Here is a 17,317-nt window from a genome sequence, read left to right on the forward strand (position 1 = left end):
TTCTTGAAAGTTGTCACAATTATTTGTCCAAAGGCAATTGAGGATAGGAATATACTATTCCTTATATTCTAGGATGGTGATTTGTGATATGTGCCTAGAGACAATGGAGTCCCTCCTTGGTCAGACAAATGCGACATGTGAACATTAAAGGGCATGCCACTCAGAACAGAGGGAACCCTGTGAGGGGGAGCAGCAAGGCCAACCATCAGTGTAACTAAGGACACTACCAGATATAGAACTGGGGTGCAGCCAGGAAGACGACACCTGGGTCCATCACAGATGAATTCGTGTTTCTCAGACACATCTTTCATGTGACACTGTGTAAGAGTCCTGCTTACAAAGCCAAAAAAATCTAAACTCTGGATTATCTGGGAGTATGTAAGTTCTAAAGAGGTTTGACCTACAAGAATGAATGTTGGCCGGGCGCGGTGGCTCACGCCTGTAATCCTAGCTCTCTGGGAGGCCGAGGTGGGCGGATCGTTTGAGCTCAGGAGTTCGAGACCAGCCTGAGCAAGAGCGAGACCCCATCTCTACTAAAAATAGAAAGAATTATATGGACAGCTAAAAATATATATAGAAAAAATTAGCCGGGCATGGTGGCGCATGCCTGTAGTCCCAGCTACTCGGGAGGCTGAGACAGGAGGATCACTTGAGCTCAGGAGTTTGAGGTTGCTGTGAGCTAGGCTGACGCCACGGCACTCACTCTAGCCTGGGCAACAGAGTGAGACTCTGTCTCAAAAAAAAAAAAAAAAAAAAAAGAATGAATGTTAATCTGCCTTGGGGAGCAGTGGGATAAGGAAAGTCTCCAGCTCTGGCACCCTATTACAGTGGGAAAGATGCCGTGGTCAGCCTGGTCTTTGACCAAAACACCGACTCATACTCTGGGGGCAGTGTAGCTGGTAGTTAAGTTTTATCTACCTAGACAGCCTGATGCAGTAGTTAAGAGCAGGGACTTTGATCAGACAGGATCCAACTTGACCCTGCCTTCATTGCTTGCTTCCTACTAGTGTTACTTTGGGCATGTCACTTAACCTCTCCAGGCTTCACTTTTCTCTCTGGATAAGAAGAATAACATTACTCACCACATTGGTTTGCAGTGACGAGTAATTGAGCTACTGTACTTATAGTGTTTAGCATGTTGCTTGGCATGTAATGAGAGCTCAATAAATGTTTGCTAGTGTTATTAGTGGCTATCTGATGGGAAGATGCAGTTGGACCTCTAGGGTTGACATTGCAACAAAGAGCTGTGTAAAATAAAGATGTCTTTATGTTGTGGCATTAAGAAATTGGTCTCTGGGGATCTGGTTACAATGAATTTGCTACAAGGAATTATCTTATACTACAAAAGCATTCTTGGGGTTTGTCAAAGTCTTCTTGTTTTCCTTCTGCTCACTGTCCCCATGGTCAACACTATTCTGTGAACTGCTCTCACGTAAAGTCAGTTTCAGTCTCTAGCCCTCTAGCTCTGATCACTCTTTGCCTGCAACCAATTGCCAAGTTGTGTAGGGCTGCAATCCCCAACTCCTGGGCTGCAGAATGGTACCAGTCTGTGGCCTGTTAGGAACCGAGCTGCACAGCAGGAGGTGAGTGGTGGGTGAGCAAGAGGAAGCTTCATCTGTATTTACAGTCACTTCCCATCACTCACATCACTGCATAAGCTCTGTTACCCATCAGATCAGCAGTGGCATTAGATTCTCATAAGAGTGCGAACTCTACTGTAAACTGCGCATGCGAAGGATCTAGGTTGTACACTTCTTATGAGAATGTAATGCCTGATGATCTGAGGTGGAGCTGAGGCAGATGCTAGTGCTGGGGAGCGGCTGCAAATACAGATTATCATTAGCAGAGAGGTTTGATTGCACAATAAATGTAATGAACTTGAGTCCTACTGAAACCATCTTCCCCCTACCCTGGTCCATGAAAAAATTGTCTTCCATGAAACCGGTTCCTGGTGCCAAAAAGATTGGGGTTCACTGGTGTAGGGAGTTCCCACACAGCAGGTGAAGAGCCTGCCACAGAAGCAAGAATGTTGACTCTGATTTTGTTACTTCTGGCCTCTCTTTTTGTCCTTCTTTCTTAATCTCCACTGCAGAGGGATTAAGTATCTTCTGGATGGGAACAGAGCAGTGGTTCTCAATTCTGGCTGCACCAGGATCAGCTGTAGAGCTGCTAATAAAGTGTAGGTGACCACGTGCCTGATGCTCAACCCACCGAGGGCAGCTTAGCTAATTCTCCATGGAATACCCTTTGGTGTCCTCATTAAAACAGGAGCAGCCAAGGGCCACCTACAGTTGTGTTAAGCAATCAAGAGTCCTGTGAACATCCCCCTGTAGTTACGGGGCTCCAGGTGTACCTCTTAGGGGCAGTGTGTCCATAAAGGAATTAGTCCTGTTTGGATATCATTCTCTGGTACAGGTACTTTGTGACTTCACACTTGACCTCTGCCAATTTGCTTTCATCTTTGACTCAAACTTTTCCTGTTGCTCTTCTGCAAATATATCAAATGAGATAAATTTAGGATGTGTGTTTTTTTCTTCCATGTGGGTATATGTTTTCAAATAGCCTTAGAATATAACAAAACAAAATTTTCTGCCCTATCTAAAATGAATCTGTAAGGAGTTATCTGGGCAGGAAGAAGATGGTCTTCTGTCTGCGTGTCTCCTAGAAGATTTTCCCTCAATGGTCAGAAGCCCTTTTCTCTGCATCAGTTTACTGATTTAATCTGTCAAATGCATTCTCTTCCCTACCCCTAAAATTGGCTGTTAGTGGCTGAGTTTACAGATTGTTCCCTCGTAAAGAAAGCATGGCTCAATGGGGCCCAGCCTTTCAATAGTTTAATGCCAGGATCTATCAAAGCTAGAGTTTCCTTTTCACTATGAAGTTTATTCACAGGTAAATTTTAAGTTTAAAATGTCTTTATCAGCATGAATTTGAAGGTTGCCTTTTTTTCATAAATGTTGTATTTCCTTCTTTGCCCCCAATTAAGATAGACTTATGAGCATTTCTCAAAGAGTGTTCTTTCATTCTAGGGGTGTTTATAAGTGTTACTAGAAAGATAAAATATTTCCTGATGAAAAGATTGGAAAAATGCTAAAAAAACAAGTTGGTTTCTTCTCTATTGGGCTTGTCAATATCTCTAAGATGGTAATATCATTATGCAATATTCTGCCCACATGATTTTCCCACAAAGCTCTTTTTTTCACAGAACATTCCTGAGGACTAGGTTTGGGGAAAATGAGTTGGGAAATGATGTCCTAAATTTCCTAAACAAGAACTGTAAACAGGGAAGGGAGAAGATACATATCTGGAAACAAAATTTGGTATAATCACCTGACACGTTTTCTTATAATAGACAATTTGACATTGGCTCTGCCTCAAACACAGGACTCTTGATCAATGTGTGCCTCTTGCCAAGATGGTGACCGGAGGTGGCCCAGCTCTGACACACTTTGCCAGGCAGCCACTGTTCCTCAGTGGCCAAAGTTGTTTTCAGCAGTTGGCAGCATCATTAAAAAAGTGGGTGCACAATACTGAAAATGAGGTGATCCAGACCAATCCTACATGTCTAACACCACTGCCTAGGGAGTTAGGAGATTTGGGGCAAAAACCATGGGACATTTCCAAGATAGGCAGGGTGTTAAATTGCACCAGGGAGAAGTAGGCAAGATGTAACATGTGGGACAGCTGTTCTGGCTGGTGCTGCTCAGTAGATAGGCAGAATAATGGATCATCTCCTTGGTTAGCACCAGTGTAGCCACCCATTGAGAAGGAATCACATTCATGTTGCCCCTGTTCAAGGCATCCGCTGGTTCACTCCACAAATATTTATTGGGTGCCTACAAAGTGACAGGCATTGTTCTGACCACTTGGGCTATAGTGGTGACAATGAGTTAAATTCTTTGATCTAGTATTTCTGTTATTTATTAATAGTTGAATTTGTACAATGTCCCCAGTTAGTAGATGAGAAAACTATGGTTGTAAGAGGTTGAGACTATAGATTTTTTGACTCTGGAAGGTACCTTAGAAAACATTTTTAGTCAAACTCTGCATTTTACTCATGAAGAAATATGTTTGAAGCGTTACTCTGCATGATTGAAAATGGTGACATCTAGGACTAAAAGCCAGGTCTTCTATCTCCCAGTTCTGGTCTCTCTCTATGCCATATGTGGCTTAGAAAATTGGTCTGGAGATGTCTGAGGGAGACAGTCGGCAGAGGTGTGATTCTCAGAGAGTGGTTGCAGTCTCTGTCCTAACACAGCCGGAATTCGACACTGTCAGCTCAAGCTGCCAACTGAAAATCCAGCAGCAGCAGTGGCTTAAGGACCGTGCCAAAGGATATTTCTCAGGGTAAAGGAGGGAAAGGACCCCATTAACTGAGAAGGCTGAGATAAACGGTCAGCACTCTTGCGTGCATCTTGCTGGATTTTGGCAGCACGGTGGATGTGCTCCAATTTAAACTTGGCCAGACGCTGGGGGATTAAGTTTCATGACACAAGAGGTTGATATTGCAGCCCTTGTTAAGTTCTCCATGAGAAGATGAAACTCTTATGTGTTATTACATGTAGGGAAGAGATTCAAGAACCATACATATTTCTGTTATACACAGTATTTGAAACAGTGTTTTATTTTCCTTTGATTGCAACACTAAATCTAGGAATGTCGAGGGAGAAAATGTGCTTGTGGAATGCAGAAAACTTGGTTTAAAAAACCCTTAATTGGTAAAACTGTATCAAAGAAAGCATATGAAGCCAATACCACAAATTTCATAGTTCAATCTTTTTTAAAAAATTTGAATTATCTGAATGAATAATAGACTGTTCGAATGGATGAATGAAAGGGAGAGTTGATGAATATCAATCTACAAACACGGATTAAACATCTTCTACATGCAAAGTATCATTAGATGGTACGAAATATAAAGATGAGTAAATTCTGGTCCCTGCCTTTAAAGAAAGTGTCTATAAGAGATGACAAATGTAATACAAGGTTGGAATTTTTATGTTCATTAAAGACATTTGGCATGTTTGGGAGAGCAAAATTATTTCTCACTGTGGAAAATATAATAAAATAATAGTGCCCAGCACTTATTGCCTATGTGAATGGTGGGTCTTAAGGACCTGATAAGGCATATGCAGGCCATGGAAATGTTATGGAATGACATGATTTACCTTTGGGAAACTCAATTTGATGTATATGGTATGATTCAAAACATCATTTGCGGTACAATCTATAATAATAGCTGTTATTTTTTGAGATGATGTTATATTGGCTCAGATCCTTCTGAAGTTGGTTCTGACATTTATAAGGGAGCAGTTAGCTCCTTTGCAGACAGCAAGCTCACCATCCTTGCATACTTGTATCTAAAATAGTCCTAAAATCCTCTTTATTGCCTCTACACTGTTTCCCAAAATGAAGCATGAGATCATGGTAGTATTTAGTTATTGGTTCAGTTTCCTGTCTTCTTAGATCTTTTTTAAGCTCCTACGTCCTAACAAAATGACCTCCTAGCTTAATGTCTGATCATGTGACCAGCTGTTTACAATGCGCTGCTGTTCTAATTTGATTCCTTTTGATAACATAAGAGGATATTTAGTTGTATGTTCTGTGGTAATATAAATTATTTCATACTCCCAGAGTCTTTTGAGACTGTGGAGTGGCAGAAAGCAGACCAACTGAATAGTCACATTTGATAAGAAATTAAGTCAGCCTTTCTGTAAAAGAATTTCTTTTAACTAAAAGAAAAAATATTGTCAGCTAATGTGTCAAGCCATGCTTTGATCGCCAACTTTATTATATAAGTATATTAAGCGTCTATGAATTCATGTATCAAATCTTATTTGCAAAGGAATTAAACATGAAAAATTTTGATTTGTACTTATAGACTTAAATTCTCATCTTAGGGCCCATGGCTGAAGGTTCCTTTAAGGCAAATGTGTTAAAGATCAGTCCTCAACTTTATTGCAAGTCTACCACACATACATATTAATAGTACATTCCACACTGTTGCACCCCAATAACATTCTTAGACCATTACATTTTTTTTCTTTACAGGAATGAAATAGTCCCCTTAGTTTGCATTATCTTGTTTAGTGTAAGCGTTGTAGATTTTGCCTCTGACCTTAAAGAACGGGTCCTGATTTTACTGAAAAATGTAGCACACTCATGCAAGTCTCCATAAGTGGCTATTTCAGTTCGCAGTTCTCAGCAGGAACAAGTAAATACTGCAGTTTGAGTTATTTTTAAATGTTTTAAAATAGCGTTTGTTATTTCAAGGCATTAATGAGTAAAATTTCTTAGAAAATAGTGGTCAGTTGTGTTTATTGCCTTATGTCAACAAGCTTGTCATGTTGAGAAAGTGTCACAATCCTAGAAGAAGATGATTTGCACTCATTGAGTCAGATTCTAATCTGAGAAGTGTCCTGTGTATCACTGCCTATCTCTCAGAAGATCTGTGGCTGCACTTTGTAAGCATCTTGCTTCACATAGTATAGCCCATGCCTGTTGGGAAAGCTTAGACTCTTTTCTTCAGCGGCGTAATTACAAATTGGGTAGCTAATATGGGAAAATGGAAGGGTCCTTATCACCTGTAGTTTTATTTTTCCTTTCCATAGTCTTTACATTGTTGATATATTTAGGGTAGGCCAGTTACTGAAGGGCACAGACAGAGCACAGAATTGGCATCGGGATTTGCCTACAAGTTACAATTTGACTTGGAATTTAAATTCCTTGAGGCTCAGTGTCCACATTTTGTGAAATGAGAGGGTTGCAAACTGTTGAGTCATGGCTTAAATATAATGTACACAGGCGTTTTGTTTGGGCCACATGGCCTTTCAAAAGTCAGGAAATTTTATGTAGGGCTTTTAGCATGTCTCAACAAATGGGAGGATCTGGCACTACGGGGCCTGCATTCTCAAATTGCAGCAATTTCTTGGGCCCTATGGGTTCCCTAGTTTGCTATCATTGCATTTGATGGAAATTTGTTCCTGTGATCTTCAAAAACGGTGTGACTCTTTGGGCTTGGAATATTGTGGGAAAAGTTTAGTAACTCTTCAGTTCATTAAATTAATTAGACATGTTATTTTTCTTTTTCTGCCTCACAAGATCTTAGTCTTCCTCTGGTTCCTTTCTGACGTTATGTTTTTACAAAGAATATGCCTTCTACCTGTGTAAGGCCCATCCTACTCTGTCGCCTCTTTAGGGGCAATGGTGGAGGGATAAACTTGGCTTTAATTTTCACACCTCCATTTACTTTTTCTCCTTCCATAATTTTACTTCTAGATAGATGATGTACAATAATTTGCTTCTGCAAAAGTTAAAGAAACGATGGCTTTCTACTCATGGAATCTAGAAAAATGTGGAACTCAGAATAGAATAGTAAATCTCACTTTCTGAAGTTGTACTGTGCTTGTTCACATTTTTGGTTACTACACTGTATCTAATCAGATTCTTGCAAAGCAATGCTATGCATGCAGCAATTCTCCTATAACTCTCTTTGGAGACAGAGCCCAGCTGCTGTGCTGAGGGTTAGCTGCTTCTTAGGGCTTGGAATCATCTTTCATTAAAAATCACAGATGGTAGTCTATCCTTCCCACCATAAGAACTGATGTAAGTAAGCTTCGGTCAGGCAAAGGGGAAATGTGTGACCATGAAAAGTTCCTTCGAGCACAACAGCCCTGAATTATGTCCAGTTGTCATGCATCTTCAGTTGAACGCCCACTGCTGATTTTTGGAGAGGATCAATATAGTCAATAAAAATCCACAATAGTAAAATAACCTAAAATCTATGTGGGGGAGGGGAAATGATCAATGAAAATAATTATTTCTCATTGGTTTATTAAGAATTGAATTTGTGTAGAAAAAATATTAGTACAGACATTAGAGAAATGATTTAGAGGAAGATGATATTTATTTGCTATAATAAAGAATTAGTTTCTTACTAGGTTGTTGCAGCTTGGCTACTCTAAGGAGCTGTAAAGTGAAGCCAACATTGCTGACTGTCAAATGTGATCCTTGAACAGCTTGATTATCGACAGCTAAGGACCATCTAACGATAATGCGTATTTTGCAAGATAATTCTCTTTCACCTGCTGATTAAATTGTGAGAAATCAGTGAGCGCAAATGCAAATTTCCCCTTTTCTGTTACACTGGACAGGCTCCCAGGACTAGACTAGAGCTAATACAAATTAGAGAATTTCCACCAATTGATGCGGGGAAATGGCTAGCTTGAAACATAAACCTCTCAGCAGTAAGGCCCTGCAGAAAAATGCAAAAATAAGAACATTGACTGAGGGAGCAGAGGAGGCAATAGGGTTCCTTACTGTAAGACAATTACTCAGTGTGCGGAGCACATTGACCAGATTCCTAATTTGTAAATTGATTCTCTCTTTCTCTTTTTCTACTCATCTCTTGTTTGGTTTCTCTTTGCTCAACATTGACTATATGCTGAAAGCAACACAGAACACCCCAGGGTAGACCCTCTGTTTTCATGCTTTTGCACTGTGCATTTCCGATGCATTTCCTTCTCGGGGAGGAAAATTCTTTCCAAAAGAATGTTGGAAGCATAAGGGGGTACATTTTGTGAGGCACACAGGCAGTGAATAACTTGGGTAGAAAAGGCTGGTAAATTGATCTCTGCTTCATATCTGACTAAACCTTTTAATAATTCCATGGAAAATGGATGAAATATTTTGAATATCTTGTAATGAAATCCCAGACATGATTCCACAAAAAAAAAAAAAAAAAAAGATGTCTGGAAGAAGGCATTTTTATGGATGTTAATCTCAAGCTCTTTCATATCCAGTCATGATTTGGCTCTGAAAGTTCCTTAATAATACAAACAATTCAGTAAATTTTTATAACAAGTTGTTCCCTGGTGTCTTTGGAGCCCTGATGATCTGCTGTAGGATCATCATCTGCCAGATTGTTCAGGGAGGGTAACAACCAGTCCTGGGCAAACATTTAAAAAGTGATTTCTGAATTAGTAATTAACAAAATCGAGGTGGGGCTGGCAACTATTTTAGAAGCTTCGTTTATATTTAAGTTTGAAAGGGGCCTTGGGGCCAGATGAACTGATGTCTTCATTTTACAGATGAGAAAACTGAGGCCCAAAGCATGTAAATGCCATGTTTTAGGTTACGAAACTTCTTAGCAATAGAACCAGAATGAATTCTTGATTTCCAGCCCGGGGCTTTGGTGTTGGGGCCTGCTGCCTTAGATTTTCCCACCAGATCAAGCTGTTGGCTTGGGTCGAATTCTAATAATTGATATTTCATTTTCGATAAAAGTTTTTTTTGTGAAGTCTGTATCACATTATGTCCTTTCAGCACAGTAAAGAGGAGCTTAATTTGAACGTCCTTGTAGCATACTGCACCAACTAAGTGTACCAGCTTAGCCAGTACAGTATCAGCCCCAGGCTCCAAGAACACTGTGTAACTTTTCCCACTGATGCTGGCCCCTATCTGTTGTCATGTTCAGCTTTAATTTTGAAAGGCTGCCCAATTTCCCATGTATCTGACTAAGCTTACAGAAAGATGCTGCCTTTAGTGTATGGTGATTTTCAAGGAATTCTTCCCCCCAAAACCTGCTTTGAATCAATGCCCAGAAGTAAATGGAGTTTTTTTTTTTTCCCATAGCAAGTATCAGCATAGATAACAGGAGCATACAGTGAATGAGTTGACCATTGTGTTGAGATATCTAGGTTTACATAAAAATTGCTATTGTGCCAAATCATGGAGCCAAAGCTAAGTAGGTATATTACATCTATCTGTTGGGTTTCTTAAGCTGTCTTTGAATGGTAGGCGTCTTGAAATCGTAGTCTTGGATATGCAACTTACCTCTTTTTTGTTTTGTTGTAGAGATTTGTGAAGTCAGACTGCTCAATAGAAATAGAAATTCTTCTTTAAGAATGAAAAAGGAACAATCCAAACATAGAGAAGGCCCATCTCACGGTATCTATGACTCAAAGATGTGGGTTGGAGCCTCTCTATCTTTGAGCGTTATTTCTGGGACTGACCAATGTTCATGGGTTATAGCTACCACAGAAGTGACGCCCTGGGAGAAGGAAAAGATAGTGATAGAGGGTAAAGAAAAAGAGAGAGTAATAAAAAAGGAAAGGAGGGAGTAAAAGGAGAGGATGGGAACAGCAGAATACTTTCAGAAGTGGTTCCAAGTATGCCTGTGCTGTGGTCTCTCATTCTTCGGTTGTTTTTATTTAAATAGCTTTATTGAGTTATAATTTACCTACCATAATATTCACCTTCTGCAAGCGTACAATTCAATAATTTTTAGTACTTTGAGTATGTCAGTCCACTTTCTTTTGGCCTCCATTGTTTCTGATGAGAAGTTAGTCATTAATTGCATGATTTACCTGTACAAATGGGTCATTTCTCTCTTGATGCTTTCAAGATTTTGTTTGTGTTTGTTGTCCAACAAACTCTGATGTTTGATGTTTCTGGTTGTAGATCTCTTTGTGTTGATTCTACTTGGGATTAGTTGAGCTTCCTGGATCTGCAGATTAATGTTCTTATCAAACTTGGGACATTTTTGGCCATGATTTCTTCAAATCTTATCTGTTCCTTTGTCTCCTTTCCTCCTGAAATTCCCTTTTCATATATGTGGGTATGCTTGATATTGTCCCATAGGTCTCTGAGGTTCTGTTCATTTTTCTTTAATTTTTTTTCTCTCTGTTCTTCAGATTGGATAATTTCCATCAATCTGTATTCAAGTTTCCATATTTTTCTGCCATATGACATCTTCTGTTGAAACCCTCTAATGAATTTTTTATTTCAATACTTTTCAACTCCAGAATTTCCATTTGGTTCTTTTATAATTTGTATCTCTTTATTGAGATTCTCTAATTTGCTGAAATATTGCCATCATATTTTCCTTTAGTTCTTTAAACATATTTATAATAACTTCTTTCAAGTCTTTGTCTGCTAACTGCAACATCTGCATTCCCTCAGAGACGTTTTCTATTGGCTCTTTTCCCCCCTGAGTATGGGTCATAATTTCTTGTTTCTTTGCATGTCTCTTAATTTTTTTGTTGAATATTGAACATTTTAGATAATCTTTTACAGCAACTCTGGATTTTGACTTTTTCCTGTAGGAATTTTTTATTGTTTGTTTTTTTGATAACTTGCCTGTGCCCAATCTGTAAAGTCTGTTTCCCCAGATAGGTATGGCCCCCAGATGCCTCTTCTGAGTTTTATTTGTCTTGTTTTTATTTTCTAAGCCTAAGATCCCTAGCTTCCTAGGGGTCATCTCTGTAGCTACATGGTTTAGTGTTCGGCCAGCAATGGATCACAGGTTGTATTCAAACACTCTGAGCCAATATGGTTTCAATTCTCCATTGGTGGATCTGTGTGTAGGCCAGGGAGTATATTCAAACTTCACGTAGTTTTCAAGGCTGCATTAGCTTTTACTTTCTGTTGGGCTCTCTTGAGTCTTCTCTGCATGTGCCTAGAATCAGCTCTGTCAACAAGGAATGTGTGAGTGGCTGTGCATGCACATAGCCTCTGGTCAACCCAGGATGCAAGAGTAGATCACACTCTCTATGAATGTCTCATTTTCCACAACTCTCTGTTAAAACTCTAGCTAGTCTTCCAGTCCATTTCTTGCCCCAAATAGGCCAGCAACACCAGGCTAATGGAACCCTGGCCCTCCCTTGCCACCAAAATCTCCTTTTTAAGTAACAGTGCTCCAAATCAAGTGAGCCCCCTGCAGTAGCAGCAGCAGCACCAGCAAAGTTTATTATTTTTGTAGCCTGTTCCCCTCTGATGGAACTACTGGGCTGAGAACTGAAGGAGGGGTAGTAGCTACCCCAGGCAAAATGCCACAGACTCGTGCTGTTCTTATCCAGATTTAAGTAGTTTTCATTATTAAATGCTTTTCAGTTTGTTGTATGTCTTTTGTCAAATTCCAGAGTGCTGAGATGGTTGTTTTGTACATCTTTACAGTTGCTTTTGGGAGAGAGGACTTTTTTGACCTCCTTCTTCTGTCATGGTGGAAGTTGCAAGTCTCCCATGTTTGTTTTCATGACAAGATCTTCAGTGAAGCTGAGCTGTCCATATCCTTTGCATGTGAGTATAAAAGCTCAGTCCACGTTCCAAAGGTCATGCATTATATTTGACAGTGTATCCCCAAATGGGAATACTCCATCCATTACTCACCCTTCAAGAAGCAAACAGATTTGACACTCTCCTCATACCTCTTCCTCTATTTCTCTGTGGATATGCAGTACTCTCATTTCTGAGTGCTGATAACCAAGGTGCAGAAGATTATTTTTCCCCTTGGTAACAATAGCAGTCATTTAGTTTTCAGGTTGGGAGATGGACAATGAAAGGGCATCATCTTTCTGCTTTTTCAGTAATAAATATTAAAGAAAAAGTATGTCTACCATTTAGTGAGTGCTCACTATGTGCCAGCTACTTTGCTAAGCATTTCACAATAACTTTGTATATTATCATCTCCATTATTGTGGCTTGGAGAACTTAAGTAACTTGCCCAAGGTTACTCAACCAATAAGTTGTAGAGAAGGCATTCCAGCCCAGGTCTGTTGGACGCCCAATTCCATGATGTTGATGATCATGCTATACTTCTTTGGGGGTACTACTGCTCCCAGACATCAAGCAGACAAATTAGGTTCACACTTGTTTTGCAAGACTGACTTCCAGCAATGTGGCATTGTCTGATAATTTGCCTGTGGTGATTCATGTCTGTCTCAACTGAAATTGGCCCTTTCTGGCCTTTTTTTCACTTACACTTTACTTGGAAATTGGGTAAAGGAGGAGGGAATTTAGGGAATTATGCTTTAAAAATATTTTATTTTTCTAAATCTTTAATTTTCTCAAATGAAGAATACATCTGGCCACAAGTTGGGTCCCCTGGGAAGCAGACTCTGAAATAAGATTAATAAACTGGAGGTTTATTAGGGAGTGCTCTTGGGATCAACACCTTCAAAGAAAATGGAAGGAGTCAGGATTGGGCAGAGGGAAGAAATTGAGCTATGATGCAATTTCAACTGAGTCCTCCAACAACCCCACAGGGAATTCAGAAGCATGGGTAACCTTTTCAGAGTTGAGGCGGAGGAGGCTGGGCCTTTTACAGCCACATAGATCTATTCCTGGATGTGGGCCACCTGGGGAAAGGGTATGACTTTGGGTGAGGCTGCCTCTTTAGCTGATGCAAAAGAGCCCTTGAAGAGGGCTGCCCGCTGAGAGCCATTAGGCAGCAGCACCTGCCCCCAGCTGGGGAGACCAAATCCTTGTTCCTTAAGGGGGATCTGGGCAGCTCACTGGAGCACTCGTCACAACTGTTTATATTCATATTTTTTCTGTAATTCTATATTCTTTTCTTTACTCAATCAACAAATAATTTTTAAGTGTGAACGTTTTGCCAGGCACTGTGAAAGAGGCTGGGGATACGATCATGCACCATGAAAAATTTGTATCAAATTCCTGTTCTTATAGTGTTTGTTGCCTGGGGGAGGTTATTTGTATTTAATCTTCTTCCTTGAAGTCTCTTGTTTAATCAGAAATTGGTTCTATGTCAGTAACTCAGTGTGGCCTAATTTAAGCCAATTTTAATTTCTTATCCAAGCCTTAAGCATTTGGTAGCTGTTTCCCAGATTCTTTTGTCAGTGGGTATCTTTCTTAGATAGAATTATACTAGACCATGTTTAGAAGTATTTACCATTTATAAAGTCACAATTACCAGTTTAATGGACTGTGAGTTAAGGCAAAGGAACCTCTGTATTAAAAAAAAAGCATTAAAAATTAATCATAATTTTTGACAGAGAAAGATGATAGCGGCAGTTGAATTTGTTGCTTGAGATTACCCTAGCTTCTGAGTATTATCCTATTATTCCTAAAAAAAGAAATAGTGTGTTCTAATTGTAATTACTTTTGATAATTTTTTTTTTACTCTAGGAGGTAAATTATTAATTAGGGTGTGCATTATAAATTACTTTTTTATTAGGTGATTTCTGTCTGACAATAGTTTCTAGTTTTTTTTAATTAAACTATGTCTCTTGGATTTATTATTAATAGCTTTGGGCTCCATTAAACGACATGCTAATCGGATTTCCACCTTATGACTCCACATGCAACTGGAAAAATGACTCTGACCAGCTGAGATAACTGGTGAATTACGTGTGGCTGATATGAATGGCTCTGGGTAAGAAGACATTTCTAAATGTAAGTTTCATTTTTTTTTTTCCTAGAGTATTTCACTATAGTTTTTAAGTTGTTTTGCTTCACCTTTACATGTGTGTCAGAAGACATAGATTCAGTTCTTTAAAAAACTGGTGCAGGCATAACATAAATCAGGAAGTGGTCAAGAAACCTCCGTGTAGAATCAACTCCAAGTGATAAAACAAATCAATGCATGGATTATCAACAATTTTCCTGTTTGTGTATAAATGGGGTACCCCAGCTAAAACTCAGTTTTAAGACGCTTTTGTTTAAATTTATAGGTATAAATTGAAAAAATCAAAGCCAATCAATAAAATCTTTCAACAAATAACCTACTGTTAAAATATAACTATTTAAACATGGAAATCTGTTTTTTCTTCAGTTTATCTTTTGAGTAGCCAAATTTTGGTTTTGAGAAAACCCTTTGAGAAAAAGATGTTTTGGAGGAATATGTATTTCAAATGTTATAATAGTACCCCAGAATGATCTGGAACAGCAGCTTATAATCAAACTCTTTCATATTTCTACAATGGGGCTTATGACTACACACTGAGTAGATAAATCAAGATCATATGTAGCTGCAGTCAGTTCAGGTCAGGCTTGCCACCTAAGGAGTTAGCCCTAAACTTAGGAGAAAACATTTGGTTTTTAGAGCTATTTGGATTTCAGAACTGAATATAAGGGATTATGCACCTGTATTAATGATGTATGGGCTTTTTGTTCTAAACTCATGTGAATTGGTTTCTATTATAAGTAACCTGAAGAGTCATTTATTCCCAGAAAAATAGTCTGAGACAGCATTTCTTAAATAATTGAACTAACCCTTGGAGGAAAGTTAGGGCTTTTGGTGTGGGTGCTGGTACTCTAGAGAAAAGCCCTTCTTATTCTTAGTTTGGGGGCTTGGGTAGGGATAGGGCCTTTAGCCCCTAAGCTGACTTCTTATTCTCACTCCCTAAATGAAGCCTGCTAGGTTATGTTTTACCCAGGGACACATAGTTCTCTAGGAGGTTTCCCACTCATGGGAGAGCTCTTCCAAACAATAGATTGGCTTATGCAGCAGCAGACCCTCAGCAGCCTCTTAATCCCCTTCTCTTAAGGGTGACATACTAGCCAAGGAATATGGAGAAAACTAGCACATGAAAGAGAAAGCCCACAATAAACAGAAACAACAACAACAACAACAACAACAAAACCCAAAAAAAACTAAACTAAAGGAAACTAAGATCATTTAGGAAAGAGAATAAAACTTAAAAAACTGCTCAGAGAGATTCAAGGAAATATTACACAAAATAAGAACAGTCAGAAAAGTAAGAGATCTTAAGGAATAAAAATATTATTGCCTATATGAAAACAATTTAGTGCAAGAGCTGGAAAACGAAGTAGAGGAACTCTTCCAGAATGTAAAACCATATTAAACAGATATAGAAATATATGAAAACACATGAGATATGAGAACCTATCCAGGAGGTCCTATATCTTCCAAAATAAAGAAATAAGAACAGAGAAAATGAAGGGGAGGAAATAATCAAAGAAATAAGAGACAACAATTTTCTTAGAGTTGAAAGACATTAATGTTCAGCTTGCAAAGGCACACTCAGTGAATCCATACAGGTTGTGCTCTGAGCACCCAGGAGAACAAAGAAAAGCAACGGGACCTGGCATCTGCCTGTAGGGAACCTAGTGTGGGGGGAGTTAGACATGCCACATTTTGTGAATTGTTTGGAATTCTACGTGCAGACTGAATGGCGATTTACTTAATTAATAAAGAATTTTCTCTAAATCATTCTGAACAAATGTCGTTGGTGATGGGGTGCAGAGAGAGAGCGTATGCAGCAGGTCTTTTTCTACCAGGAAAAGACAAAATGTTAGATTCACATCCTGCTAGCATTTATTCAGGCACTTTAAAAAAGAGCTTTGCGTGTCCTTACTAACTCAACAGTACGGTGGAAAAGCAGGTTGTAACATAGTATGTATGTATGGTCTCATTCACTTGTATATGCACGTAAGCTTAGAAAATAATCTAGAAGAATATATCCAATCTCTGGGTGATGGAGTGATAAGTGGATTTATTTCCTTCTTTATAACTGCGTATATTTTATGAAACAAATGTCACTATGGTTTGGATGTTTGTCTCCACCAAATCTCATGTCAAAATTTAATCCCAGTGTGGCAGTGTTGGGGGGGCCGCTAGTGCCCTCCCCTGGCGGAGAGTGAGCTCCTACTCTATTAGTTCCTGTGAGAACTGGTTGTTAAAAAGAAGAGCTGGACGCCTCCTCTCTCTTTTTTCTTGCTTCCTCTCTTGCCTTGTGATCTCTGCCCATGCCAGCTCCCCTTCACCTTCTGCCATGCATAGAAGCACCCTGAGGCCCTCACCAGAAGCAGATGCTGGCACCATGCTTCTTGTACAGCCTGCAGACCCGCGAGCCAAATAAACCTCTTTTCCTTATCAATTACCCCACCCCACTTATTCCTTCATAGCAACACAAAACAGACTAAAACAAGTATGTATTGATTTTATAATAAAAAATAATAAAGTTGTTCTATGTGGTGGGGTAGGGAGGGCTCTTTTTGCACTAAAATGCTCCTGGAAGGAAAAGATTGTGAAAAACTGGGAGAGTAGCTTGTGAAGGTAGGAGAAATGGGAAGAACCCTCCAGGGCACTGAGAAAGAAGGCCCAGGACAGGAAAAACTTCAGAAAGAGATTGTAAGACCCTAAAGATAGAGCCAAAGGAAAGCTTTGTGTACTTCATGGTTCACCCAACATCCCTATTTACAAATTTCCTAACTAAGGTACACCATTTTCTTCCACAGAAGACACGTTGCCTGGGGGCTGATGGTATCTGAGATTATCTACCAAGGGGCAGCAGAGACAGAACCAGAATCTAGAAAGAGTCCAGCTGGGCTGAGGAGTGAGGGCCTACGGAGGGCTGACAGTGAGGAGACTGGGGCATGGCTTGCACAGGACATTCTGTGGGCACAGAGATGTTTTGAATTTATTTAAAAATATATATCCAGTGCTTTAGTGACCATTCTAGCATCCTTGAAGAATGTTTCTGTGGCTGCGGTCCCCACTGTCATCATGAAGATACATCTATTCTGAACGGATCCACGGAGAGGGCTATCTTGG

The 17,317-nt window shown here is 39.5% G+C and overlaps 1 pseudogene; it reads left to right on the forward strand.

Moving 5' to 3' along the window:
* LOC138387466 (E3 ubiquitin-protein ligase Topors pseudogene) overlaps positions 1-17,317 on the forward strand; it is a 182,482-nt pseudogene that overhangs the window by 50,208 nt on the left and 114,957 nt on the right.

Source organism: Eulemur rufifrons, chromosome 1 (genome assembly GCF_041146395.1).
Source record: "Eulemur rufifrons isolate Redbay chromosome 1, OSU_ERuf_1, whole genome shotgun sequence".
NCBI lineage: Eukaryota > Metazoa > Chordata > Mammalia > Primates > Lemuridae > Eulemur > Eulemur rufifrons.